General features: G+C 58.0%; 1 protein-coding gene across 2 annotated transcripts in view; it reads left to right on the forward strand.

Moving 5' to 3' along the window:
* The window catches only part of PEPD (peptidase D), a 109,379-nt gene that overhangs the window by 62,006 nt on the left and 21,834 nt on the right, over window positions 1-25,539 (forward strand). The gene's annotated exons all lie outside the window — the stretch shown is intronic.

Raw genomic sequence — 25,539 nt, forward strand, 5'->3', positions numbered from 1 at the left:
GCGTGGCCTTGCCCCCGTGCAAGTGTCTTATGTTCGTTCCTCTTCTTACCAGGACGCCAGTCAGATTGGATTAGGCCCCACTAAAGACCTCAGTTTAACTTAGCCCTTTAAAGGCCCATCTCCCAGTACGGTCACTCTGACATTGCGGGGTTAGGACGTCAGCCTGTGAGGACTGGGGGGACATCGCTCAGCCTGTAACCGCCTTTGCTCTGGAGAAATCAGGCCTGGTTTCCTGTCTGCTGCTTCACTAGGTGACTCAGCAGTGCCCACGTTCAGAAGGGCTCAGGCTGGCCCAGGGGGGCTGGCGCTGGGGGGCTGGCCAAGGTCCCAGCCAACATTCCGGGGCGGGGGGGGGGGGGGGAGACAGACAAGCAGGAGAATTACAGGTGGTGATAAGTTGGAGTCCTGGGAAGAGCGAGGAGCTGCCATGGCCCAGCATGACCCTCAGGCTGAGGCTGAGGGGGGCAAGGAGCCAGCTGGCACTTGCCACATGGTGACAGGGCACAGTGGGTGGGGCCCAGCAGGTAAGAGGAGAGCTAGTGGCAGGACCGGGCCTCCAAGATGCCCCTCAGAGGTTTCTGTGAGTGGGGAGGGAGCTGGGAGTTGAGGCTGTGCCTTTGGGTGGTGAGTAGACAGTGGTGGCCGCAGAAGGGCCAGGCTGGGCCGGAGGCTTTGGGAGGAGAGGGCGGGTGGAAGGTGGGTTTGGAGCTGGAGCAGAGGACTCAGTAGTGGATCAGACATTGCGGTGAGGGGTGAGGAAGGATCCTGGGGGGTGAGTCCCCCACTTCTCGCTTGGCCGCCTGGTGGTGTTGGGTCACACCACGCAGGCCAAGTTTTCCTCCCACTGAGCTGCGTTGTCTGGTCCCTGTCCTGCCTCCCGTCAGTGCATTTCCTGCCTGAAGTGGGAGAGGCCCTGCCCTCGGGCTGTGCTTTCATGAGGTTTGGGAATTTGGACGGAGAGATCCCCAGGGCCTGGCGCTGCACTTTCAGCTGGGGCCAGGCTGTGTTTCATGCCCCAGCCTCCAGTGAGTGTGTGTGTTTGTGTGTGGTGAGCACACCCAGCTGAGCATGCACCCCACTCTGCTTGCTGGGGTCACAGCTGCGTGTGTGTGTGTGTGTGTGTGTGTGTGTGTGTGTACACACAGGCCTGGCCCTTATAGGTCCCCTTAGGCCCTGGGCAAGAAGCAGAGGAACCAGGGCAGGAGGTGAGCAGGTCTTATGACAACACTGGGACAGGTCTCCCAGGGACAGGGTACAACCCTGGGGTCTTAGAAATGACACGGGCGGACAGTGGTTTCCAGAAAGGATATGCGGAGGCCTGAGAAATTCTTGAGCCAGCATGTAAGACGTGAAACCTGTGAGGCCAGGGCAAGCCCCCCGAGTCAGACCCCTTCTCTTGCAGCCAGCCTTTGGCCAGATGTCCTGAGCCCACCGGGTGGCCCTGCTCCCGTGGAGCGTGGTTCTAGGGGAGCCCAGCGGTGGTGGTAGCCACAGCGCCATGGGCATTTCCTGAGGACTGCCCGCACACCAGCCCAGGCTGGGCCCTTGCCCCTCTGTGATCAGATGAGGGTACGGCCCATTTCGTCCTCACGGTCACCTTCTGAGTGTAGGGACGATGGTTGGTCCCTTCTCTAGGCCGGGAAAGTGAAGAACCAGGAGGCTAAGTGACTTGACAGTTATCACTGTACCGCAAAGGCCCAGTTGTCTTGTGGGGAGTGCTCTATAAAAGTTACAGAGGACAAATAGCGTTGATGTTATGAATTCTGATGATGTATAAGCTAATTTGTCAGAATCGGGCAGTATCTGGCCAACTCTAGGTAGGGAAGAAGTTTCTGCCTCCTGGAGTGGAAGGAGCATGCCTAAGCAGGGGCAGGACCACCGCCTCCTGGTTCAGGGTCAGCCTCAGCCAGAAAGCCCAGGAGCCATCACCTGAGAGCCAGGGGATGGCCTCTGGAGGTTGCTGCAGCCTCTAGAACTGTGTGGCCCTTCAGAGATAACAGGGACTGGGCACGGGGAGAGGTGGGGTAGAGAGGGGACGGGACATGGAGGGGTGGATGGAGGTCACCAGCAGGGACGGACAGTGTCGCAGGAGCCCGGGCCCAGCAGGTTGCAGGCTGGAGTCAGGGTGTTGGGAGAACAAGCTGTGCCCCAGGGCCTAGGGCGGCCTGGCCCAGAGCAGGTGTTCCCGAGGAAGAGAAGGAGCGGGGCTGGTTCCTCCTCTGGTGGTGGGGAAGGACGACTCCTCGCTCAACCCCTGGAGGATTCAGCATCCACCTGATGGGGGCCGAAGTCATGCGCATCAGAGCAAGGTCGCAGCCCCCCCAAACCTCACCCTGGGCTGTGCGCCCTTCCAGGCGGCCTCCCTTCCTGTGGATGTGGTCACCGGCCCTGGTGAGCCCGACGGCCCAGTGGTTATCAAGGAATCGGCTCGGCGCCCCTGCACTGGCAGATAAGGAGCGCGTGTTGGTGTTGCAACGTGCTGTGTGGCAATCGCTCCCAGGTGGTCCCAGGGCCAGACCAAGGCCAGCCTCACCAGAGAGGTGGTAAAGGGCAGGGCGGTCTTGCAGGCAGACTGAGATGCCGTCTCAGGAGGCCTGAGAAAGCCAGAGCAGATCTCTCTGGGCTTGATGGAGCCGGCATAAACTAGGCTCACTGTGCCTACGGGACCAGGAGTCTCCAGAGTCATTGCCAGATGTAGTAGGGGTGGCCGGGACTTGCTAGGAAGCACACGTGGGGTTGTCCGTTGCAGGGAGCTCTGAGTTGACCGTTCAGAGGGCTTGCCCACAGTACAGCAGAAGCTCTCTTGACCCTGTCACAGCCCTTGGCCTGGCAGGCTGCCACGTGCGCCACGCCGCCCCCCTCACTGCCGGTCCTTGGCAAGCAGGCCGCCTGTGGGCTGGCAGTGTTGGCTTATTCCCAGCCTGCTGTGCCAGTTCTTTGGATGATACACATTTATGGGGTAACTACAGGTGCCAGGCACTGTTCTAGGAGCAGGGAGAAGGAACAGAGGAGTCCTTGTCTGTGGAGCTAGAGGGGAGATGTACTTAAATAAGTAAACTGTGCGGCATCTCCGGTGGTAGCAAATACTAGGGGGAGAAAGTAAAACCAGGAGAGATAACAGAGGGAGTCCTGGGCATGATCTGCAGTTTTGAAGAGGGTGGCTTTGAAGGCCTTGCAAAGAGGTTGAATGAGCCCCAGAGGTTCTGGGGGGCTGAGCCCTGGGGTGTCAGGAGAGGAACTGCAGGAGAGGCCCGAGGGGCAGAGAAGAGGGGCCGGGGCTGGGTGTGGAGCAGAGGAGGGACTTGGCCTGGTAGGCGGTGAGACCTGGCTGCAGGGGGGCCGATGAGGAGGCCCTGAGTCGGGGAGAGGGGTAAAGGGGGGGCCAACTGGTGCCAGGGGGTCAGAATGTGGGAGGTGAGAACAGGTGAGCTCTGGGCATATCTTAGGCCAGGCCTGGTGAACCGGAGGCCCCACAGTTATCAGGGAATCCGCTCCAGACCCGGTGGAGCCAGCAGCGTTTGCTGGCAGATCAAGGGTGACTCCAGGGTTTTTGACTTGAGCACCTGGAAGGCTGGAGTTGCTACTCAGCAAGGTGGGGAAGACCGAAGGGTCCGACCACCTGCGCCTGGGGAAGGTGAGGCAGCAGAGGGAAGGACAGAGGGGCGGGGTGGGGGGCAAGGTCCATTTCCAGCCAGGGTCACCCGGCCGGGGACAGGGCCCAGTGGATGTCGTTTAGAGTCGTTATAAAGGGACCATCGCTATGCCTGACGAAAAGCCAACATAAAATCATTAAGGACATTTCTTGGAACCTCATCTTGTAAAATTTGGCATTTGCTCCGGGGAGTTGAGGGACGGATTCATCAAAGCCGGAGAGTGGCCGCACCTCAGAGGACGCGATGTGATTTATGATTTAGGCCCAGGGCCGGCTGCCGGTCGGGGGCGCCAGCCACCCTGCCCGAGGCTGCTGCTGGGCTCCGGGACAGCAGATAGCTGGGGAACCAGCTCTCTGGAGTGGCCATGTCCGGCCCAGGTCCCTTTGACCTGGGGCATGTTCTTTGCAGAGGAGGCTCCCAGGAAGCTAAAACCGTTGGCTGGGGTCCTGCAGCTGACCCAGCTGCTCAGGGAGGCCCAGTAGGCGCCCCAGCCTGCCCGTGCCCGGCCCCCAGGCCTTTGTGCGGGCCCCGCTTTGCCTGGGTTTGGCCCCTCGGGGAGAGGATTTGGGGGTCTGGTGCTGCTCCCCATCCTGGCAAAGGTCGCCCAGCCCAGGGAGGTGCGGGGCCAGGAAGTGCAGGCCCCAGGTGTGGCCTCTGTGGGCTCTGGGTGCATGTGAGACATGCCAGTTACGGGGGCCCCGGCCATCGCATACTCCCCCCGCCGAGGCCATGACCAGACTGGAGCAGCCCCTCAAACCTCCACTCCAGGGCCCAAGGGCACACACGTCTGTATTCCTGCGAGGAAAACCATGCCACTGGCTTGTCCAGGAGGACAGATCCCCTTCTCCTGGGAAGCATTCCGCCTGTTTACTGTTAAAGGACGGGGAGAGGCCACCCTTCAGTCCCCAGGAGCTGCCGTTAGCTGAGGCTCCACAGTTCTGCTCCGAGGAGAGCAACCAGTCCGGGAAGAACATTCTCCTCCAGGACGGCTGCCCTGCTGGGGCCGGGCTGTCAGGGTGGTCGTGCCCTTGCACGTTAGAGGCTAAAGTGCCTTGCAGGTTCCATTTTTCTGACAACCCACAAAGTCAGACCAGTCTGGCCCAAGACAGGAAGCAGCCGGCTCTGTTGGTTGGGGCTCTGAGCCAGGGCACGATTGTAAGACGGGCACTGTTTCTCCTGCCCAACAGGCACAGCGTTGGGGTGCAGCGTCCCTGCCGCTGGGACGATTCTCCAGGGCCGGGGAGCACATGGGTCTGCGTACCCGGTGCTCAGCTGAGTGTCTGTGCCAGAAACCCGGTGCCCGGGGGCCACCCTCTGAGGTCCCACCCAGTTCCTCAGTGCCTCCTGGAGTCTCGCTGGTCCGTGATGTGCTTGGGGCTAACATCTGGGCAGTGAGTGGTCCAGCCAGCAGGACTTGGAGGATCACCCACTACGTCAGTGCACTTCCATCCTCATATTTCACGCCAAGAGGCATCACTGCGTTCTTCCTCCTGCATTTCTCTGCCCCTTTCATTAGCTGAGGTGGGACTTGGTTGTCTGGGGGAGAGCCTGGGTACCAGACTCCTGTCTTACCGAGGGTTTGGAACCATGATGAGGCGACGTGGCAGGAAATGGCGAGGGACACCCAGGAGACAGGCCTGCTCTCTGCATTGTCCTCGTGCCTCCAGAAACCACCGTCCACGACCCCCTTGACATCCCCCCGCCCCCACCGCCCGTGTCTCTGCTTGCTCACCTGTAGCGGGCAGTTTGGTTGGATTTATTCCGATGGGCTCTATGCACTTAGCAGTTGAGAAAGAGATTTGTCATTTTGCTATACGGCATCACACACGCCGTGACCTAAACGACTGTGACAACGAAGAGTTCAACCACAGTGTAAAATTTCAGCGTTATTTATGACGCCGAGAGGTCCGGTGCCTGCAGTGTCTCCTTAATCCAGGCTAAATCTGGAGCCCTGTCTCCCAGGCCTGCCGTGCGTCTCCAGTGGCTATTAATAAGTGCTCCTCCAGGCGCCCGGTTTGCTGACAAAAAAAAAAAAAAAAAAAAATCCATCTGAAGGTTTTGCATCTCACGTGGCTGTTAAAAATTGATGTTTCTTTATTGATGTTAACTGGTTCCTGCCAAATACTTGGGGACAAATAAAAGTGGCTGCACTTGGAGACAAGCAGAGAAGCATTTGTTCCTGAAATTGCTGGCCAATTGATGCTGGTACTTAAACAAGCTATCACTGAAAGGAATCGTGGAAGAAAGAAGTAGCCTGTGCTGAGAAGTTAATGTTCAGAGTGGCTGGGCCACGAGTGGGCGGCAGGAGGGTGTTTTCTTGCCCTCGACTCCCGGGCCACACCCTGGGGATCCCCACTCCCTTGGCTCCCTCTGCAGCCCCCCTCTCTCCCCCTGCCAAGCCCCGGCTGCCTCCTCAGACCCTGCTGCTGTTCTGCTCACATGCCCTGCCCCTCCGGGCCTACGTCCAGATTTCCCACTCGCCCTCGGCCGCAGGCCCCCTCCTCCAGGGAGTCTTCCGGTGAGCTCCGTCCCCGTGGCTGTGCTCTCCCGGCTCGGCACGTGGCTTCTGCTGTGTTCAGCTTCATTCGGGGAATGTCTGTCTCTGTGTGGATTGAGGGCCTCGGGCTGCCCCCGCTCACCCCGCCGTCCGAGCGCCGCATGGCAGGTGCATAGCAGGTGTGTGATGGCATCGCCGGCAGACCTGAGGAATAAGCCCGAGAGCCGGGCGTGACAGGTGGATCTCTCCAGGCGGCGTCCCTTCCTGCCCCCTCCCCACCTGTGCCCACCGAGACGCAGGGCTGGGGCGACAGGCAGGCGCTCCCGGGGACCCAGGCCCAGTTCCGGCCCGCCGCCATGTGGAGTAATTACTTTAGACCAGCAACAAGTGTGGAAGACCAAGGAGGCAATGCCATTGATTTTTCCATAAAGACGCAAATGTAGTGAGTGAGAGAGCCTTCCTGGGAACACCTCAGGCATCTTCACGGGCGGCCCCGGGGGGAATGAGGGGAGTCTGCGGCAGCCCAGAGGCCTCCCAGGGACACTGGGCCCGCGGCCACAGCAGGGGCGGGGGTCTCCTCAGCCCTCCACCCGCCGGAGCTCTTGATCGTGTGGAGCAGGAGCATCCTGTCCTGGGCCAGCCCTCAAAGCCAGGCACGGGGATCCCTTCCCTACCCACCCCCACTGGAGCCCAGATTGTGCCCTGCGCTTTCTCCCCCACCTCCCCTAGGCCAGAGCAGCCCCCTGAAACCAGGCTGGGGCCAGCAAGTCAGGGGGAGCTCTGGGCCGCTTGGACCGCAGGCTCTTCCTCTCCTCCCCCAGATCCCCCCGCCTTTCTTCTTCCTCACTGCTTCCCCTCCACACCTGCCTCCCCCGACGTTTGTTGAAGGAACCGTCAGTGCCAGGCACCAGGCAGGCCTCGGAACGCGGAGAGCCTGGAAGGGACGCCTCTGTGCCACCTGGCCTCAGAGGAGCACGAGCACCTCAGTGTGGGGCTGGAGCCAGAGCCCAAGTGGGGGACGCCATGGGAGTGTGGTGGGGGGGACCACGGCAGTCCTCTGCTTGCAGCCCTTGGAGACTCTGACCCCCAGGACACTTAGGTGACAACATCCAGGCAAAGCACGGTCGGCGTTCCCCATTTCACAGGGGTGGGAGCTGAGGCCAGAGAGGAGCCCTCCCACCAGGGCGCCCTGTGCCCGGAGCTAAAGAAGGGGGTGGGTTCTGGGGGGCCTTTGTCCTCTAGCCAGACCCAGGCCCCAGCTGTTCTTTGTTCTGGGCTGCGGTGCCCTGCCTCCAGACCACCTGTCTGTTCTGAGAGGCTTGGGCAGCAGGAAGTGACAGGGGAGGGTGACCTGGTGAGTCACCCGCCCCAGGGCCTCAGCTTAGCTTCCAGATTCTGTTTTCCATCACATTAATTGCATTTATTATTCATAAACTTCTAAAACTGGCTTCTGGGGCCTCAATTTTCCGAGCCCCCTGGGCTGTCACAGCTGAGGCTCCTCTGTGTCGGGCTCACCAGGGGTCCCCTATGGCTTTGAGTGCGGATCAGACGCTGGCTTAGCCGAGGGCCCTTTGAATTTGGAAATGAAAACAAAGGATCCTCAGCTTGGTGGCTTTACTGGGACAGTCCTGGGAGGCTGGGCCTCTTCTCTCTTCTGCCTGGAAGTGCCGGGTGGACAAGGGAGCCGTCACCTCAACTGCCCGCTTGGCTTCCCCCAGTGCCGGGGGCTGTCTGCCACCCCCTTTGTCCCAGCCCATCCCTGAGCATCCCTGTCCCTCCTGGTGCCGTGGGGCCCCCATCCCGTGGGGGCCCCCATCCGCCCCTTCTCTCCGTGGTCCTTAGATTCCAGTCCTCCACTGGAAGCAGGGAGGACAGGCCCGAGGACAACTGGGCCTCACTCATCACTGGCTGGACGTCGCCCTGCCCTTCTTGGCCCCTTTCTGGCCCTGGCCCTGTGGCCCAGCTCAGCTCAGGAACTCCCAAAGGGCATGACCTTTCCCAGCCACTTCTGGGTGCCCCCCCTGCCCCCCATGCTGGCCTGGGCAGCTTCCTTCCCTAGCTGAACTGGTTTGTGTTTTTCACTCCCCCTTCCCCGTTCCTGACCGAGTTTTTGCTCCTGCTGAGAGGTCTACTTGCAGAGAGACCAGCTCGGCTCCAGCTCAGAGGGGGCATCAGAAGCCACCTGCCTGCCACTCTCAGAGATGTGTGATCCTGCCCTGAGGCCAAGGGAGGGCCGTGGGCACTGTTGCCCCACAGGAAAGGTCTGACTTCAAGAGAAGGCTGTTTCTGCCTCCTTTGCCCGACGTGGCCGAGGGAGGCAGGAGGGTCCCAGCAGCTCCCAGGCCTGGCGAGGCGCCCTGATGCCTCACACTCAGGTTCACGCCTCTGCTTCCTGCAGGCATGGGCTTGAAGCTTTCTTCCCTGTCAGGCAAAAAAACAGCAAACATAAAAAACAGACACTGGAACAATCGCTGGAAGACGGCTTGCTGAGCCCTCCATACCCGGCGACCAACAGTTCCACTTGGCACCCAGCGGAAGACGTGCACAAGAACGTTCTGTGCATGGACTGGGGTGCTCTAAAACTGGGGAACCCAAAGCCCCCCGTAGAGATGGGTAAACCGACGACTAGACTGAGTGCCGTTGAGTGGTGTGGACAAATGGGTTGTTGCTGCACGTGAGAACACAGGCGGACGACTAGACTCAAGGGCCTGTGCGGTATTATCCTCCCATGGGTATTATCCTCCCACGGGTATTATCCTCCCACGTTTCATGAAGCTCTCCGACAGGCAAGCCTGTAGCGATGGGGGAGCAGAGGCCAGGGGGAGAGACGAGGGTGGCACCTGCCAGACTGGAAAGGTTCTGGATCTTGATCAAAGGGATCCATTCTTGAAACTTCATCAGTCTGGACACCGAACACGTGTGTACTTTACCGTGTATGTTAATATTTCAGCAAATAGGTTTACCCGGCAAGCAAAAAAGCAGACCTACAAAGCAGGGCTACTGCAGTGACAGCCTGGGCAGGACGGCTGCTGTCTCTTAGCACGAGTGATCCTCGAATTTTCCAAATTTATAGGCCTCTTGAGAGCTACAGGCTGACACGGTAAAATGACCATTTGTGTGCTTTCAGAATTATTCTGTTGGCCAGTGACAGAAAGAAAATGAAAAGTTAAATGCAATTTAGGGAAGCACTACCCGGGCTGTCTGTTAAGGCCGGGACCTGAATATCAAGTCTATTAGAAGCAATTATAAAAGGGACCGCGTCTCTTAATGTTTCTCATTTGACGGGAAGGTTTTTTAAATATGGGGCATTAGTTAATAAAAAGTCCCTAGAAGCCTATTGTAATATATTACCTAATTCCTAACAGTTCGTAGTCACTGAAATAGGTAAAAAGGGAATGTGGAATTAATATATAGTTATTATTAAAATTGCCTTATAAATTAGTTAAGTCCCCGGGAGGTGCAGAACGGGCATCATTATTCTAAGGCAGTCTCAAGGGCCTTGGTGCATCCTGTGTTTGCTCCGTGGGAATGCCCCCCCGAGTAGGGAGGGGAGAGCGCTGGCTCTGTAGTTTAAGGATAAAACACCTGCTCACACTGAAAGAAGTGACAACTAGCAACCAGACTATAGAAATTCCATAAAGAACTCTCCTTCCCTAGTTACTGAAGTTTCTGGGCAGGCTGGCGCTTTGAGGCATCGCCGAGCTTGTTCTCTGCCCAAGGCGAGGAAGGCCAGGAAAGGCAGCGGACTGTCCTGGGCTACAAGTGTTTGTGTAGCTCCTGGCGCCCTGGGGACCCCCGGTCGTCCCAGAACTAGGTGGGCGGAAAGAACTCCCTTGAACCGTCGGCCCCCGCGACACCGTGCTGCAGGGCCTGGGGGGCTGACACCGTGCACCAGCGCCGCTGCAGGCCAGTGCGGTGGGCGGTGGGCACCCAGGTGCCCCCGAAGGTGAGGGCCTGGGCCTCGGGCAGCGTCAGGGCTGCTGTCTCCAGGCTGCTTGTGCTGGGAGCCCCGGCTTCCCGCCCCTGCCCCTGCCCCTGCCGTGCAGCAGTGCATCTCACTGGGGGGCCCAGAAGCTGCGAACCGAAGTCCCCTCAGATCCGAGCTGTGTGCTGAATCGGAGTTCTTTCCTGGCATCTGGCGAACCTCGTGTCATCTACGGTCTAGGTGATGTGCCCTGTGCAGATTTGCTGCATCCGTTTCCGGTGGCAGGCTTGCTTCTGCCGAGCAGACCGGGCCCCTGGGCAGAGAAGCTTCCTTCTGTTCCTGGGGGGGCATAGAGAGCACCAGAGGCTGGTCGCCTTCGTTCCCTCCTTGCAGGCTGTTTGGCCCCATCCTGTCTCTTGCTCCCCACACTCCAGTGGAAGCCCAGGCCGGTGGTGTTTCCCCGAGGGGCGGGCGGCCTGCTGAGGGCAGCGGCCGTGGTGCGGTGCGGGGAGGGGGGCTGTTCACCCAGGCCCTGGCATCCCCGGTGCCCCTGCAGGACGCGTATCTCTTTCGGCAGACAGGGGGGTCTCCTCGCAATCTGACTCCAGAGAAGGAAGTCAAGTGGGCCTTTGAAGCAGGGCTGAGCTGGCGTTGGGGTGTCTTGGATCCACACCCCGCACCAAGGAGCCTTGCCTACCCAGCTGCGGTCCCGCCAACCAGACTCAAGGCTGCTGCAGGCGGGGTGCACGGGCGACCCCTTGTGGCAGCTTCGTGGAGTCGTCCCGGATCACCGCCGTGTGGGTTGTGTCCCCTGGACCCAGCGTCCTAAAAGGCCTTTGGGGGCGGGGGAGGGGGAGTGAGTGCAGTGGGGGGCAAGACTGGTGCAGGGCAGCTGGTCTTTCCTCTCTTCCAAAAAACATTTTCAAAATGAAACAGCTTTTTCTGATAAAAAGATACTACGTGTTCCAACAGGAAATTCGGGCAGCACAGAACATTATAAACCAGGTATAAAAAACCCCCGGTGATACAGAGGTTCACTAACCCCCGTTGCTGTGGCAGACGTGCTCCGGTCTCTCCAGGGGCGCAGACAGACGGACTTTGATCTGCTGGGATCACACTAGGCTGACTTTGTTCCTCCTCCGGTGTCAAGTGGACAGGTCTTCTGTCTCTGAGCTAGAGCTACACACTGCGGCTGTGGGGCCCCCCCATAATCCGCTCACGCCCGTCCCATCATGAGCAGCATCGCAGTGACCCACCTTACCCTTCCATCCCTTGAGTGTGTAACTGGTAATCTCTTTGGGGTAAATTCCTGCAAATGGAATTGCTGGAGGATATTGTGATGCACAAAGCTGACCTGCCCTCTAGAACGCTCTCTCCCTCATAGCTGTCCATGATGTTTGCGTCCACTGAGGACACACTACGTGCTTCCTAGGAATTTTCTCATTTAATACCTATGAGGTGAAGGGTGGCACCCTTTGCACTTCATAGGACCCATAAAGGCTTTCAGAAACTGGCCTGTGATCCCACAGCAGACAGATGGGCCTTGGAGGAGCCAGGCAGCCTCGAGAACCCGTGCTGTCTGCCACTGAGCTGGGCGCGCACACACAGGTGCACACACCCATGAGTGCCTGTCCCCACCCCGGCCCCAGAGTTGACTATGTTGCCTTTATCATTTTTGATCTTTACCAACTGATAAGGGAAAAGTAATAACCTTTATTTGCACTACTTTGATTACTGGTGAGGTTGAAGTTCTCTTGCCGGTGCTTCTCTGGCATTTGCCTTTGTGGCTTGTCTGTCCTTGGCTGGGACATCCGTGGTCAATCTGCTGATCTCCGAGAGCATTTCGTACTAGGGCTCTCCATGTTACTGTTCTGTTTGTCAAAACATTCTTCTCAGTTTGATGCACACTTTAAAGTGTCAAGTTCATCCTTCCCTGTACAGCTGATGCCTTTTGCATACTCACCTAGGGCACTTCTGCTGCTTCAAGACAGTTCAACTGCTTGCTCTGTCTTCTTTTATCTTTATGATTTTCTTTAAAAAATGTTCTGTACAGTTATGAAATATTTCCCCATCGGTATATATAGTGTGACAAATCCACATATCCATATGGTTTTGTTTTTTACGTTTAGCATTTTGGTTTCCCTAAAATGCATTTATGAGTGATGAGTAAGCACAGACACTGGCCTCTTTGCCTCCCATGGAATGACGCATTGACCCACCGTCTTTAGAATCACATCTTTACCTCCCTGACTTAAAATTTCTACTTTTACCACATTCTAAACTCCTCTGTGTGTCAGCATAGGATAGCCATTGCTGCACTAACAACAAAAACCAAAATATCAGTGGCTGAGCACAGTGGATGTTCATTTCTGGCCCAGGTTGTGGTCTGAGGCTGGCCCCATGGCTGTCCTCCTCCTCCAGTGTCGGGGCTGCTTCTGCCGCCTGACGCCTCTGTCCCCGTTGAGAGGGGAGGGAGAAAGCGGGGAGAGCTCACATTCACTCTTAAAAGCATTGCCTGGAAGCGGCACACGTCACTTCTGCTAATACTCCCTTTGTCGAGAGCCAGTCCCACGGTCCCACTGACTACAGGGAGACAGGTGAGCACACAGCCAGGTCTCCACCCAGGGCGCCTCCAGGGCAGCTGGAGGTAAGGCCACGTGTATTTGTGTGTGTTCTGTTTGGAACATTGGGCGTGTTCAGGCCAACCGTCCCTGCCACCTGTTATCCTTTCCTCAGATGTTTACTGAGGACCTACTGTGTGCTCATCACTGTACCCAGCTTTGGGTACAGGGTGCCTTGGGCCTGTGTCTACGACTTCCCTTCGAGTCCAGTAGGGAAAAAGGGCACAGCCATGTGCAAGAGTAATAGCCATGAAGGGTGTGTGTGTTAGGGGGGCAAGAGGGAGGAGAGAGGAAAGGGCTCACCTAGGAAGGACTTTTGATGGTGAGAGAGAGGGGAGGCCACTGAGAGCCTCCTGTAGCCACCACCTCCGGGGTGGGCAGGTAGGCCATGAGGGGACCTGGTTCAAGGCCAGCAGAGCAGCCAGGTGGACTCGAGGGAGCACCGAGGAGGGTCTGCAGCAGCCCTGGTGCAAGGGGAGCCCACGGGTGCTGGCAGTGAGGGCAGGGCCTGAAACAGCGCCGGGGGCACCCAGCATGGCAGACGGGGAAGCGCACCTTCACAGGTGACCCCCTCTGCCCCCCACCTGCAGGTTCTCATCGCCCCTGTAAGCTTTCTGAATTTTGATGGGTGGTTTGGTTGTTTGCGTGGGTCACCCTGGTGAGGTGCTTCGCAGCATGCACAAGGAGGGGATGGAGAAGCCACGGGACTTTTCTGCCTCGGGGCTGGACAAGAGAAGGGGACACCCAGACCCTTACCACCCAGCCGGTGCTTCTGCCTGGGAGCGTGACTCTTACAGCCGGGAGCCAGGAGAGCACTTCCAGGCCAGGCAGTTCACCAGAAATAGATCGCCGTCTGCCAGGAAGAGGGCAAAGACTACCTTTGTTCCACAGCTCTTTGCAACAGGACTTCACACACGGAAAAATTCCTGCTAGTTGTCTGCTGGCTTTGGTTAGCAGTATTAGTACCATAAAGAAAGAATATTTAACTTTGCATCAGTAGGCGAAGAATAATTAAAATGTAATTAAAAGCATGAATTCTTCTAATTATTGGCCTCATATAATGTGTATTTAAAAACAAGGCATCTGTTAAAGCTTTCTTTTGAATCTATCCAGAAACCAAGAGAGGGTAGCACTTTAATTAAAAATGGATTATTCCAAAAACCGTTTAATCACCCTGTCATCACAGGACTTAGACCTTATTAATTAGCTATTGCTAAATAGGTTTAAGTTACCAAAAATTGTAATTCATGGGGGTGGGAGGAGTACTTTTAGGAACTGCCCTGTATCTGTAGGAAGTCAGCAGGGGAAAGGCTCAGAGTAGGAGAGTGAGTTCTTAAATCGCCTCATGTGGTCCCTGCGAACCCAGGACGGACATCCTGCAACGGGTTAAGGAGCGCCTGTGACTGTCCCCCAGCCACCTCCTACCTGGGTGGCCCGAGCCAGCGCCGAGGCCCCAGGGACCCTGGAAAGTGGAGCCCACTGCCCCGTGGTCACCCCACCCCTGCCCCATACCTGGAGAGTCCCCCTACTGGCAGCGCCTCCTCTTTTCAGGGCTGATCTTGCTACAGGGGCAGCGTGGGTGCTTTCCCCATTTATCATCTTAAGTGGATGAAGACTTTCAAAGTGATGAATAGCATTGCTGTTGTTCCTTCAGCCAAGTGTGTCTAAAATAACGTTTGGAGTTGTGAGCGGGGACGCGAAGGCTCGTTAGGAGAGGTCTTTGGCAGCCCACGTTAAGTAGCCAATATGCTGCCATAAAATGCAAGGACGTGCAGGGTGGAAAGGGCTGTTTCCATCAAGGGCCCGCCCAGGCCTGCTGAACGGGGTCTGGGCCTCCCTTCTGTTACTGGTTGTCCTTCGAGTGGGCTTTGTGGCTCCCGGGGAGCCAAGAGGACACATTGTGTCTTAGGTACCTGGGGTGGTGCTCACCTGGTGAGGCAGCCGTGGTTCTCGCTTCCTGTAGGTGGCTGGGATCCTGGGCTGCAATGACACAGCTCCCCTGGGTCCTCCAGCCTGGCGGCGGCCCCAGCCTCCAGCTGCACACTGACCACCCCCCAGGCACACACCCCTGGTGACTGGTTCCCTATATTCCGTGTCCTCTGCTTAAAATACCTAGAATGGTTTGCACGTATGCATCTGGGCCCGACTGGTGTCAGAGCCTTGAGCAGAGGGCAGTTGGGAGGGAAGATGTGGACGTGAGACCTGGAAGGTGACTCGGTCAGAAGAGGGGAGCCCCATTGGGCTGGCCAGAGCTGGAGCCGGGATGGGGAGAGCCAGCCAGTACTTCAGACCGCCACTTGAGAGAGGCATTGACATAAAACGGTGCTTTCCAGAGAAAGTTATATCTGAAACAGCCAATTTGTGAAATACTTTAAGGTTAGGAGGCCGAGAAAGAAATGAGGCCGAGAAAGAAATTTGTTGTTTGGAAACAGAGTAGCACTGGGCTCTGTAGAAACAAGACAGACACCCTAGAGGAGTTCAAAAAGCGTAGCCCTCTCTTCCTCTAGAAGGGGTGACGGGGGACCCTGCCCCGACTGCACCAACTGGAATCCAGGACCCTCATCCTCTGCAGGTTGGTGTTCAGGAAGCACCCTTGTGGTGGAAGGTTCCAAGCTTTGCTTGTGGGGAAAATTTGAGGAGTGGGGCCTCGGAGGACACCCCAGGCGGGGTGGGGCGGCCATAGGCACCCGAGGTGCTCTACACCCATGGTCCCGTGTGGGCATGTGAGAGAATCCTTGCCCTCAACAAGCTCCGTCTAAGTGACCTGGCTCTACGATGCGCTATTAAACAAAGGAAGATGGAAACGTTGCCAAGTAAGGCTCCAGCCAGGATTCAGGCCAAAGGGAAGCCCTTCCTCGTCTCCACTCGGTGGCAGAGCCAGAGCGGCGTGGCAAGAACTTGGCACCTGCTTGTCCGAGGCCCTTAGCGGCCAGATTTGCTGGAGGTGGCATTGTTCCCCCGAGACCCCTCGGCACTCCAGCTGCCAAGGACGGAGGGGCCCCTTTGGCCTGTGCCCTGAGGGTCCGTCCACACTGGCCCGGCGTCCAAGGCCGCTGAGCCAGGGCCAGGAACAGCGGCGGGAGGGTCGCACGTACAGGACGGAGTCTGGGTTCTGTTTAAGCCCCTCCCACCAGCTGCTTTCCATAGACAGGCAGGTGCTCTCTGGAGGCAGGGAGCTTCTGGACCAGTGTACTCCACCTGGAGCTGAAAACAGGTTTTCCTCCGGCGAAGCCTCAGAGCAGAATCAGCTAGCACCAGTCACGTGACACCCTCACACCCTCTGCCAAACCCTCGTCCCACTTGTAGTATCATTTGCTTAATAGTTTCTTTACTTTTTCCCCCCTTAAACATCCTTTAAAAGAAAGCTTGAGATCCCTGTCGTGAATGAAACTCAGTATAATTTGCTGCAAATGGAATGGAACACTTTAAAATAAATACCTAATGTATAAAAGATGTTTATCAGTGTACCCCATAATGTCATCTCGTGGACTTCCGTCATGCCTTGGGAACTAGCTGAAGGAGAGCCCCCACTCCCGTAGCTCTTCCAGAAGGCTCCCCACATGACGATTTACTTCTCCTGCACTTTCCTGGGAAGGGGAAGAAGGGGTGCAGGCCTCCCTGGGAGGGAAAGTAGCCTCTGGATTGTGTTGAACAAGAATCATCTCCCTCCGCTCCTCCCTGGTCATACGTTGATCCTCCATGGGTGATTCCTAGGGTGACCTGGTGCATTTTTAAAAGGTGAGTGGGGGACGCAGTTCAGTTTGGGGCCAAGAAGGCTATGACCACTGACATCAGCCCATTTGGGGCTGGTGAGATTGGGTCAGATGTGAGCAGATGTTGATCCTGGATTAAGGCACGTTGTTGGCAGCGGCACCTGTGTTTGCACAGCTCCTCCAGAGCCTCCCAAAGCTGGGGCCCTGTCACTCCTTCAAGAGTGTCAGCCCCCAAGGGGTCTGGATTCACAGACCTAGAATTTTCCACTTGAGCCACGTGCTGCAGGCTCCGGGGTTTGTCTTCCTGCATATTGTCATCATTCTGGGCACCAGGCAGTCCCGTCCTAGTCCGTGGCTCCTGCCCCTGCTGCCCTGCCCTTCTTCCAGGGAATCCGCAAAGGAGGTCCTGCGGAGGGTCAGAATGGGCCAGCTGCTTGCTGCCCCGATGGTGGTCAGAACCACTAGCTGGTGTCCATCATATATAAATCCCAGAAAGATCAATAAGAGAAAGATGAACACTCATTTTTCTAAAAAAGGAACAAGCCACTCAGAAAGGAAGAAACATGAGGACATAAACATGTAAACTTGCCAGTTAATCCGTGAAACAAGAAAATACTGCTGTGATTTGCCTACCAGACAGGCCCCATGATGCACTGCTCAGGACTCTGAGAATCCTTATGAACCTTTTTTGGGGTCTGTTTGGCAGAACAGGCCCTGAGACTCAAAACGTGCACATGTAATTCTCCTTCTAGGAATTTAGTCCAAAGACAGGGAAAGGCATATGGCCACGGGTGTCCATCGTAACATGGAGGTGGAAGCAACCTAGATATCCAACAGCGCGAAATTGGTGAAGTAAATTATAGGCTGTGGTCCTGCCCACACAACCATTTACTATTCAGTCACTCAACAGAAATGTACTGAGAGGCGTCGGTGGGCCAGGCACTATTCTGGGCCCTGGGGACACTGGAGTGAGCAAAATAGACAAACCCCCAGCCTAATGGAGATGAGATAGGGTGGGTGGATGGATGGATGAAAGTCATATAGGGAGGGCTCTATCCAGGGAGCTCGGGACAGGGTCCCTGAGAAGGGGGTGTTGGAGGAGAGTCCTGAGGGAGAGAGCAAGCTACGGATCTCTGGGACAGACATTCCAGGCGGAGAGAATGGGGCTCCTCTGGTGGCCCTGTGGTGGGAGCTCGCCCAGCGTTCCCCGGAGCAGCAGGGAGGCAGTTGGAGAAGACGAGAGGAGGCAGGGAAATGGGGTGGGGGGGGGAGGTTGGCACACGCTACTCCCAGGAAGCCAGGACTCTGTGATCCTTCTTAGATCATAAAAGGAGCCCTCTGTAGGGGATGAGGGCCGAAGCGATGTCCCCATCGACCTGCAAGAGAAGAAGGTGGCCTGCACCAGGGTGAGGGGAAAGTAGATTCTGGACAGAGTGGCAGCTGGAAGAATAACCATAGTCTAGACGTGTAGACGTGTGTCTATAGAAATGCTGTTGCTTTAGCGAGAACCTTCCCTAAAATGTGCCAGCCCCGGTCCAGGACTGGGCGGGGGTGGGGGGGAGGGCACTTCTCAGCTCACTTGGGACCCCTGTACAGGTGCGAAGTGGGAGGAGTTACAGGCCAGGGAATAAGCTGATAAGCTGCCTGGGAAGACTGGCCTTACCTGCTGCAGCCAAACCGATGCAAAATCCAGTGACACAGCACTTCAGCCCCCGGAGCGTGCTCAGCGGAGGTGCGTGCACGCCGCCCCCGAAGCCCCGACGGCAGGGTCCGCGGCAGCTCTGTGGGCGACAGCTGCCGTCCGGAAACGGCCGGGACGCTCAGCAGCAGGAGAGCGAGCCAGGGGGACGCTGCCAACCAAGAGAACGAGCAAGGACAGCTCCCCGCCCCCCGGGTGGGCCTCGTGGGCGCCAGCGGCAGAGGAAGCCGGACAGGGAGGGCGTGTGGTTTGGTTCCGTTTACGCAGAGGTCACAAGGAGGCAGAAGTACCATGGGGTGTTGGAAGCCAGGCCGCCCGCAGGCGGGAGGCTGCCTGGGAGGGACCCCGGGTGCTGGGTGCCGGGTGCAGGGTGCCGGGCGCGGGGTGCCGGGCGTGGGGCGTGCTCACCGGGACAGGCCACTGTGCTGGGGCCCTGCGACTGTAGTCAGATCTCGGTCAGAAAGCGGCTTAGAAAAAGGTCTTGTTATTTTAATAGACAGCTAATTACTGCTTTTAAAAACCTGTGTTTATGCATTTTAAAAACGTGCCTGGAAAGATGTTCAGCAACATACTTGATAGAGGTTATCTCGGGGGAATAAGATTATGGGTGAGGTTTTTGGGTTTTTTTCCCCCCTTTGTGTAGAGAATTTCTGAAATCTTTTCCACGTATATATGCTCTGTGCTTATTAGCAGTCTGGCGCGGCCAGGGCTTTATCCGGTAACTGATACTGAAGAACTCAGAAATTCAACGTAATCAAGCATGTCAAGAATAAAGAGGAATATTTGTTAATTGAATGTCACGTTATGTCCTCAGTTATGCTTAATACAAGATAGGCAATTTAGAATTCCCAATTATCCAATTAAAATGCTAATTATCTCGTACCTCGATAATGCTGCTCCTGGGGAGAGAGTGAGTGGCTTCTCTCTGGTGCTCCCCGCCCTCCTGCCGTGACCCTGTCTCTGCTGCTGCCCTTGCCTCTGGTTGGCGGGTTCTCCCCCCAACCCTGCGGGGCCTCTGCGTTCCACGGGCCCGCCCGGGGCCCCATCCCGGCATGGCCCGCGTGGCCTGGGATGGGGCACGGTTGCCGTGCACAGCTGTGAGGCCCTGGCCCTGGCAGGTGTGTAACACGCTCCATCCACCACTAGCGTTCACAGAACACGACACCTTGCCCTGCGAGGCAGGTGCTGTCCTGGTGCGCCCACCCCCGACGGGCCTGAGGCTTGGGGCGCATCAGTGTCAGAAACCGTGCAGGGACGCCGAGCTCAAGCACAGATTCAGCGGGCTCCCTGCCCACAGCTCCGAGCTGCAGGTTCCTCCGCCCCCCGCCCCTCCGCCCACCCCACCCAAGGATTGTTGAAAATGCTGGAGGCCGCTGGAGGCTGTTGGGTTTCCCTTATGGGCTGGTTTTTGTGGGAGGTCCTGGGTGGGAAGGTGTCTTTGTCCCCACCCGGGGAGCATTCGGGCAGAAGGGGCTGCTGGTGGTGGAGACGGGCACTGCGGCCACTACACAGGGTCTGTGTCCCTGGAGGTGCCGGGTCTTGCAGGCTGTGCCGTGAGCTCCGATCTTATTAATAATGCATGTCTGCGTTTGGTCCAAAACAGTCCCTTCTTGGCAACAAACTGTGTGAAGGCTACTTGCTCATTTAAAACACCCTCGAGGGCAGCCCGGGTGGCTCAGCAGTTTAGTGCCACCTTCGGCCCAGGGCGTGATCCTGGAGTCCTGGGATCGAGTCCCGTGTCGGGCTCCCTGCAGGGAGGCTGCTTCTCCCTCTGCCTGTGTCTCTGCCTCTCTCTTTCTCTGTGTCTCTCATGAATAGATAGATAAAATCTTTTAAAAATAAATAAATAAATAAAATAAAATAAAATAAAATAAAATAAAATAAAATAAAATAAAATCAAACACCCTCGAGCCTCAGTGGGGGTCCCCTAGCCTGTTCTGTGTCCTTCCTCACTGGGAGGCCTGCGGGAGGAGAAGGGCTTGGTTCACCACCGCAAGGTCCAAAGGCCCACGGGGAGCTCCGTGACAGAGCCCAGGCTCTCCCGGGGTGCATGGCAGCGATGACCAGGGAGGGATGGGGGCCCTTCAGGTGCTTTCTGATGCCATCTGATCACCCGAGAAGAAATGAATGGAGCAAGCATCCACCCTTCCCTAGAAGAACAAAAATAATGTGGTATGTGCTTCCGGTTCTCTGGGAAAGCTGCTCTCCTCCTGCTGACTCCCCGCAGAAACCCCTCCTGTGGGTGGGATCCCACTCCTCTCTGGCTGCTGCCTCCACATCCAGGAAAACACTCTACTCACCCCCAGGTGTATCTCAGGGCTCCTCTCTGGGCAACCGTGGTTTTCTTGCTATCAAGGCTCTTCTTTTAGTAAGTACATAGGCCTTCAGACGTCCGATATGTACTTGTGGTCATTTGTGCCCCCAAATATAAGAGTAAATAAACAGGATAAACGTGAATCAGAAGTAACCCAGTGCCGTGCTGGCCCTGACACCTCGTGATTCACCTCCACTCCCTCCTTTCTCCTCACTCGAGGCCCTGGCACTTCCCTCGGGAGGCGACACTTCCGGATGCATGGGTGGGAGGAGGCAGCTGAGATGCCCCGTATCGGGAACCCCGTGTGCGTCCGCCCTGAGGAGGGCGCACATGTCCCCCCCGCGTGTGGGGCTGGAGGGCGCCCATGGAGAGCCTGGCCGTGCTGGAGCGTGCCGACGCCGGGGTCCTGGCCATGGAGGGATTCTGTTTGGCTTCACGGGAATGGCCAAGGGATTGTTGGTCGAAGCCCAGCCTCCTTTCCTGCCTTTGGCGCGGGGTCCTGGCTGTGTGCACTCCCTCGGAGGCCCCTGAATGACGACAGTGGTGACGCCTCACGTGGCCTGTACATAATGCCCAGAGCATGCCAGACACTGTCGCATGTACTTCATGTGTCTTATATCACGTAAGTGACAAAGCAGCTCTGTGAGAAGTCCCGTTATCCCATGTTACAGGCAAGGAAACTGAGGCACGGACAGGCCACACAGCTGGCAAGTGGCAGAGCTAGGGTTTGGCTTCGGTGTCAGTGCTGAGTGGTGCCCCCGGAGGCTCGGTGTGTGGCCCAGGCAAGGACTACAGGACACGCAGAGGCTGGAGAAGCCACAGGCCGGAGTGCATGAGGGCAGCCTCAGGAGCCTGCCTCTGCAAGGAGAGAACTCAGGGCACCCTCCTGGGCCCGGGAGGACCCCGCACACGCGAACCCTGCCTCCTAACGCTCCCTCTCCTGGACCTGCAGCTCAGCCGAGTGGCCTGCCCACCTTCCCTTCCACATCCCCATTCCTGGCTCGGCCTCCGGGGAGCCTCTGTGCATCAGGGCCCTGCCAGGAGGGGCCGATTGGGCCCCTGCTCCCCTCCCTGGCCGGCCCGTCTGCCGGTGCTCACGCTTGTGCTGAGAGCTCGCGGACACTGGCCGCCCAGGGCAGCCCTTCGGCCGTTACCGTGGGCAGCTAATGCATTTTTATGGGGCTGTGGCTATCTCCTCATCGGGTGATAAACCTCGGAGGGCAGGAGCTGGGCCGTGTGCCCAGCTCGGCTCCGTGGCCTGGATTTGCGGGCCCCGGGGGAGGCCCACAGTGCTGTCCCTGGAGACCCTGTTCCTGCAGATCCGGGCCTCAGCATCTGCTCTCCCTGCCCCATTCGTCATCTCTGGGCGCTGACAAATGGGCCTGCCCCTCCGTCGCTGCAGTAGCCCCATCCACCTCGTTATTCACAGCACAGACTCTCCCAGGTTACCGACAGGTTGTCACTGATGCCTGGATACAAAGCATTCTCCACTCGTGTCTCGCTTGGGAGAAATTCATAGGCAAGGAGTATAAATTTGTAGTTAGAAGAATGGCCACGCTGGGGGAGCTTCAGAGACCATAGAGCGGCCGGCGTGTGTGGGAGCCCTGCTTGGCTCTGCACATCAGGAGGCCCCTCCTGGTGCCGGGCCCTGTGCCTGGTGCCTGGTCGGGTGCCCCCCACCCCATGCTCCATGCAGGTGGGTAGGAGGGAGGGAGCAGGGCGGTTAGGACCAGCAGGACACGGGTTCACAGGCCGGGGCCCCAGATCTCTGGCTACAAGCCCTGCTGCCTGGCTTCTTGTCCCCACCTGCATATGAATAGACTGGTCGCTTCCAGAAGTTCCGTTGTGGTTCTTCACAACATCTGCCTGTTGTGTTTTGATGCTCTGTGGTTCCGTGTCAATTATCTCATAGGTGCATGTGGTTTCTACCTGGCAGTCATGTTAGCAGAAGTCCTTGTGGTGGTGGGGGGCCCCCCCTGCTGCTTGCTGTGGCAGATGACTCCTGTGGACTGATTTTGAACTGTGAGTTCGTCTTCAGCGTGAGGGTGTGTGTACACACGCACGCACACATATGGACCTTGCCTGGCCTGGGCAGAGGCAGAGGCTGCCCGGTTGGCTTTGCATCGCTCCTCCCGGGGGCTCCGGTACCACCAGTCAGCACCCAGCTATCTGCTCATTTCTTGGCGTGGGAGTTTTCCAGACCTTGCAGGCAGTTCACCCTGCAACCTGAACCCCCACGGAGGACGGACCTACACCCTGAGCTCTGAGGGAGGGCCGGGACTTTATTTTTCCCCAGAGCCCGGGCAGGCTTCCGGAGGGCCTGTTTCGACGCTGGCGAAGTGGCTCCAAGTCGGCCCCGTGCTGAGGGTGCATCCCTGGAAGTAGGGGTGGGGTCTCGGCTCTCTTCTGCTGCTGCCTGCGTCCTGGAGGCCTTGTCACTGTCCCCATGTGTCAGCATCAGCCGAGGCCTCCAGCTCCCCCAGCCTGGCAGCTCCCGTCTTCCTTCTTGCCCCACGAACGTGGCTCCGCGTGTTACCTTTTCCGTAGCACCTCTGAGTGCAGGAGGTGGGACGGTTCCTGGCCACGTACTCTGCCGTTGACTCCCTGCAGCTCCGGAGGGACCGATGGGTGGCTTACAGCCGAGTTGAGCTGGGACTTGAGTCAGCCAGCAGGTTAGACCCTGGTTAGGAGTCCCCCTCATCCGGGCCACAGTGTGCCTGCCGTATTTTCCATAAAGTTCGAGAGGGCCCTCGTTAACTGCCCTTCCATTGCCGCCTTGGCCTATGAGCTGTGTGGTGGGAACCGTCTGTCCCCTGTTCGCTGAGCGCTGACCGAGCTCCACGGGAGCTGCATGTCACCCGTGTGGCCCCAGTTTGCAGCATGCACTGCTCAGCAACCTCCCGACCCTTGAAAATCAGAAATGTGTGGGACTCACATCTCTGCCTGGGCCCCCTGACCGTTGCATTTGTCCACAGCCCTGGCCCGAGGGCCCAGACACGGGGACCGCCGAGGCATGGGAGCAGAAAACGTGGGCCTGGGTGTTACCTATTACTGCCACCAAAGCTCCCGTTGGTCCTCATGTCATGTCAGAAAAGTTAATTTAAACCAAGATTAGATGCCGAAGTCCAATTTGAAGAACTTCAAGTCATTTTCAGCTCGAGTGACTTTTCGGCTTATGGCGTGTCTCCTCCTCCTGTGGCAGGAGCTACCCCGGTGCCGGGCTGCAGTCTGCAGGTGAAAACTGGGTCAGCCTTTGCTCAGTCTGGTGCTTCTCGAAGCTGTGCCTCTTACCCGAAAGTGCTTTTTTCTTAAATGGAAGCCAGGGCGTGCAGTGAAGGCTGTTTCTCCCGAGTGGGTGACGCGGCAGGGAAATGCCAGCCGCTGAGAACGGTGCAGGGGAGGGAAGCCTCCCACCCACCCCGTGTCCTCAGGCCGCTGTAGAACGTTCCAGTTAGTCGTCCCCCTGCCTCTCCTTCCTAACGCCCGCACTTCCCACAGCCTGCAGGTGTCAGCCTGTCCCCCGTCCCAGGAGAGGCCCCCTCGCCCGGCGTCCATGTAGCCCCAAGATCTGCTTCTGCCCAGGCACAGTTGCGACATGATCTGTGGCATGTCCTCCCCTCACCGTGGGCTCGCTGTGTGGAGGGAGTCCTGGTGTCCGAGGCCCTGGAATCTAGGCTGGGGGCCCAGGCGGTGCAGAGCTGGTGTCCAGAGCCACCTGCCGGGGCCTGGTGCAGGAAGGCTTGCCCCATGAGGGAACGTGCTGGGCCATAGCCACTTTCAGGGGCTGTGATGTGGCCTCTCCGCCCCCATGGTCGCTGGGACACAGGTGGAAGTTGGTGGCGGCCACCAGAGTGCTCCTGCTGCAAGCATAGGGCACGCTGACAAGGGGGAGTGTGTGCCCTTCCTCACCCCCCTGGCAGTTCCTGAAATCCTTTATGTTGGAGAAATAGTTTGCTCGTAGGTACCCAATTATCCTGGGAGGTTGGTGAAGCAAGGCTGAAAGCCAGTTGAATGTAGCACAGCCGTTCCTGCATGACAACTACTTAAATACCCAATCATAACAATTATACATAATTGGTGTTTACAGCGCCTGGAAGATTAGACTCCTCCAGACGGACGTTCCCCAGAGCAGGCCTAGAGCGTGCAGGGTAGGATTGCCACTCAGCGTGCCCACGGGCGGCCTTGGTGTGCTGGGGATGGGGACAGCGGCACGGGCCTGAGGTTAATGTGTGGGTGGGGTCCCCGGCACCTGTTTCTCAGCCAGGGCTCCTGGGGGGCGGGGCCTGGAGAGGCTGAGCTGCTTGAGCACAGAGCCCCCACCCCCGGGTCCTAGGGTTTATGATGGGGATGGGCAGGGTCACAGCCTCCCCGGAGCTCGTGGTAGCATGCCCACTGCCCCCCTCGCCCCCGAGGATTCAGCTCCTGATGTGGTGTTGCTGCGGCTGGTCTGGCCCATCGGCCTGTGTGGTCACCTCCGGGATCTGCCCCGGGAGGGCAGGGGCCTCGCCCTCTGACCCTGGTTATACTGCTGGGCTCTCAGGGGTCTGCTGATGTCTGGTGCACCTGGGGGCCTCCCCAGGCTCTGGTTCTGGGCTCAACCCGGGGGCTGGCGACCGGCTCTAGGAGCCCATCTTTGCCTCCAGACCTTGCTGCTGGCCTCCCCTGCCCAGGGTGGGAGCTTGTCCAGGGGGCCATTCGCTGCTTGGCCCGAGGAAGGAAGCAGGGCCCCTCTCCACCCCCGCCCCCTCTGCCCACCCCAGGGACCGCTCTGCCCTGCACTGTCTGCACGACAGCCTGCCCCTCGAGCCTGTCCTCTGGGCCAGTGCGCGGCAGCCCTTGCTCTCCTTTCCTGTGCCCCTCCCCGGGGCCAGGCCCGGGGCCGTCCGAGTCTAGCTTGGGGCCCGGAGAGCGCAGGTCCCTCCTTTGTCCAGCCCGTCCTGGTGGGGTGGGTTGTGGCCGGTGGACGTGGGAGCCACAGGGAGACACTCCGTGCAGCCCTGCAGAAGCACCCACGGGCCCCGCCCCAGCCTGTCTCCCACAGGGCCAGGGCTCACCCCTCGATGGGCCCAGGAGGCTGGGTGGCTCCGTGGCATTGGAGGTGGTGAGCTTCTCCTCTC

Source organism: Canis lupus, chromosome 1, assembly GCF_011100685.1.
Source record: "Canis lupus familiaris isolate Mischka breed German Shepherd chromosome 1, alternate assembly UU_Cfam_GSD_1.0, whole genome shotgun sequence".
Classification (NCBI taxonomy): domain Eukaryota; kingdom Metazoa; phylum Chordata; class Mammalia; order Carnivora; family Canidae; genus Canis; species Canis lupus.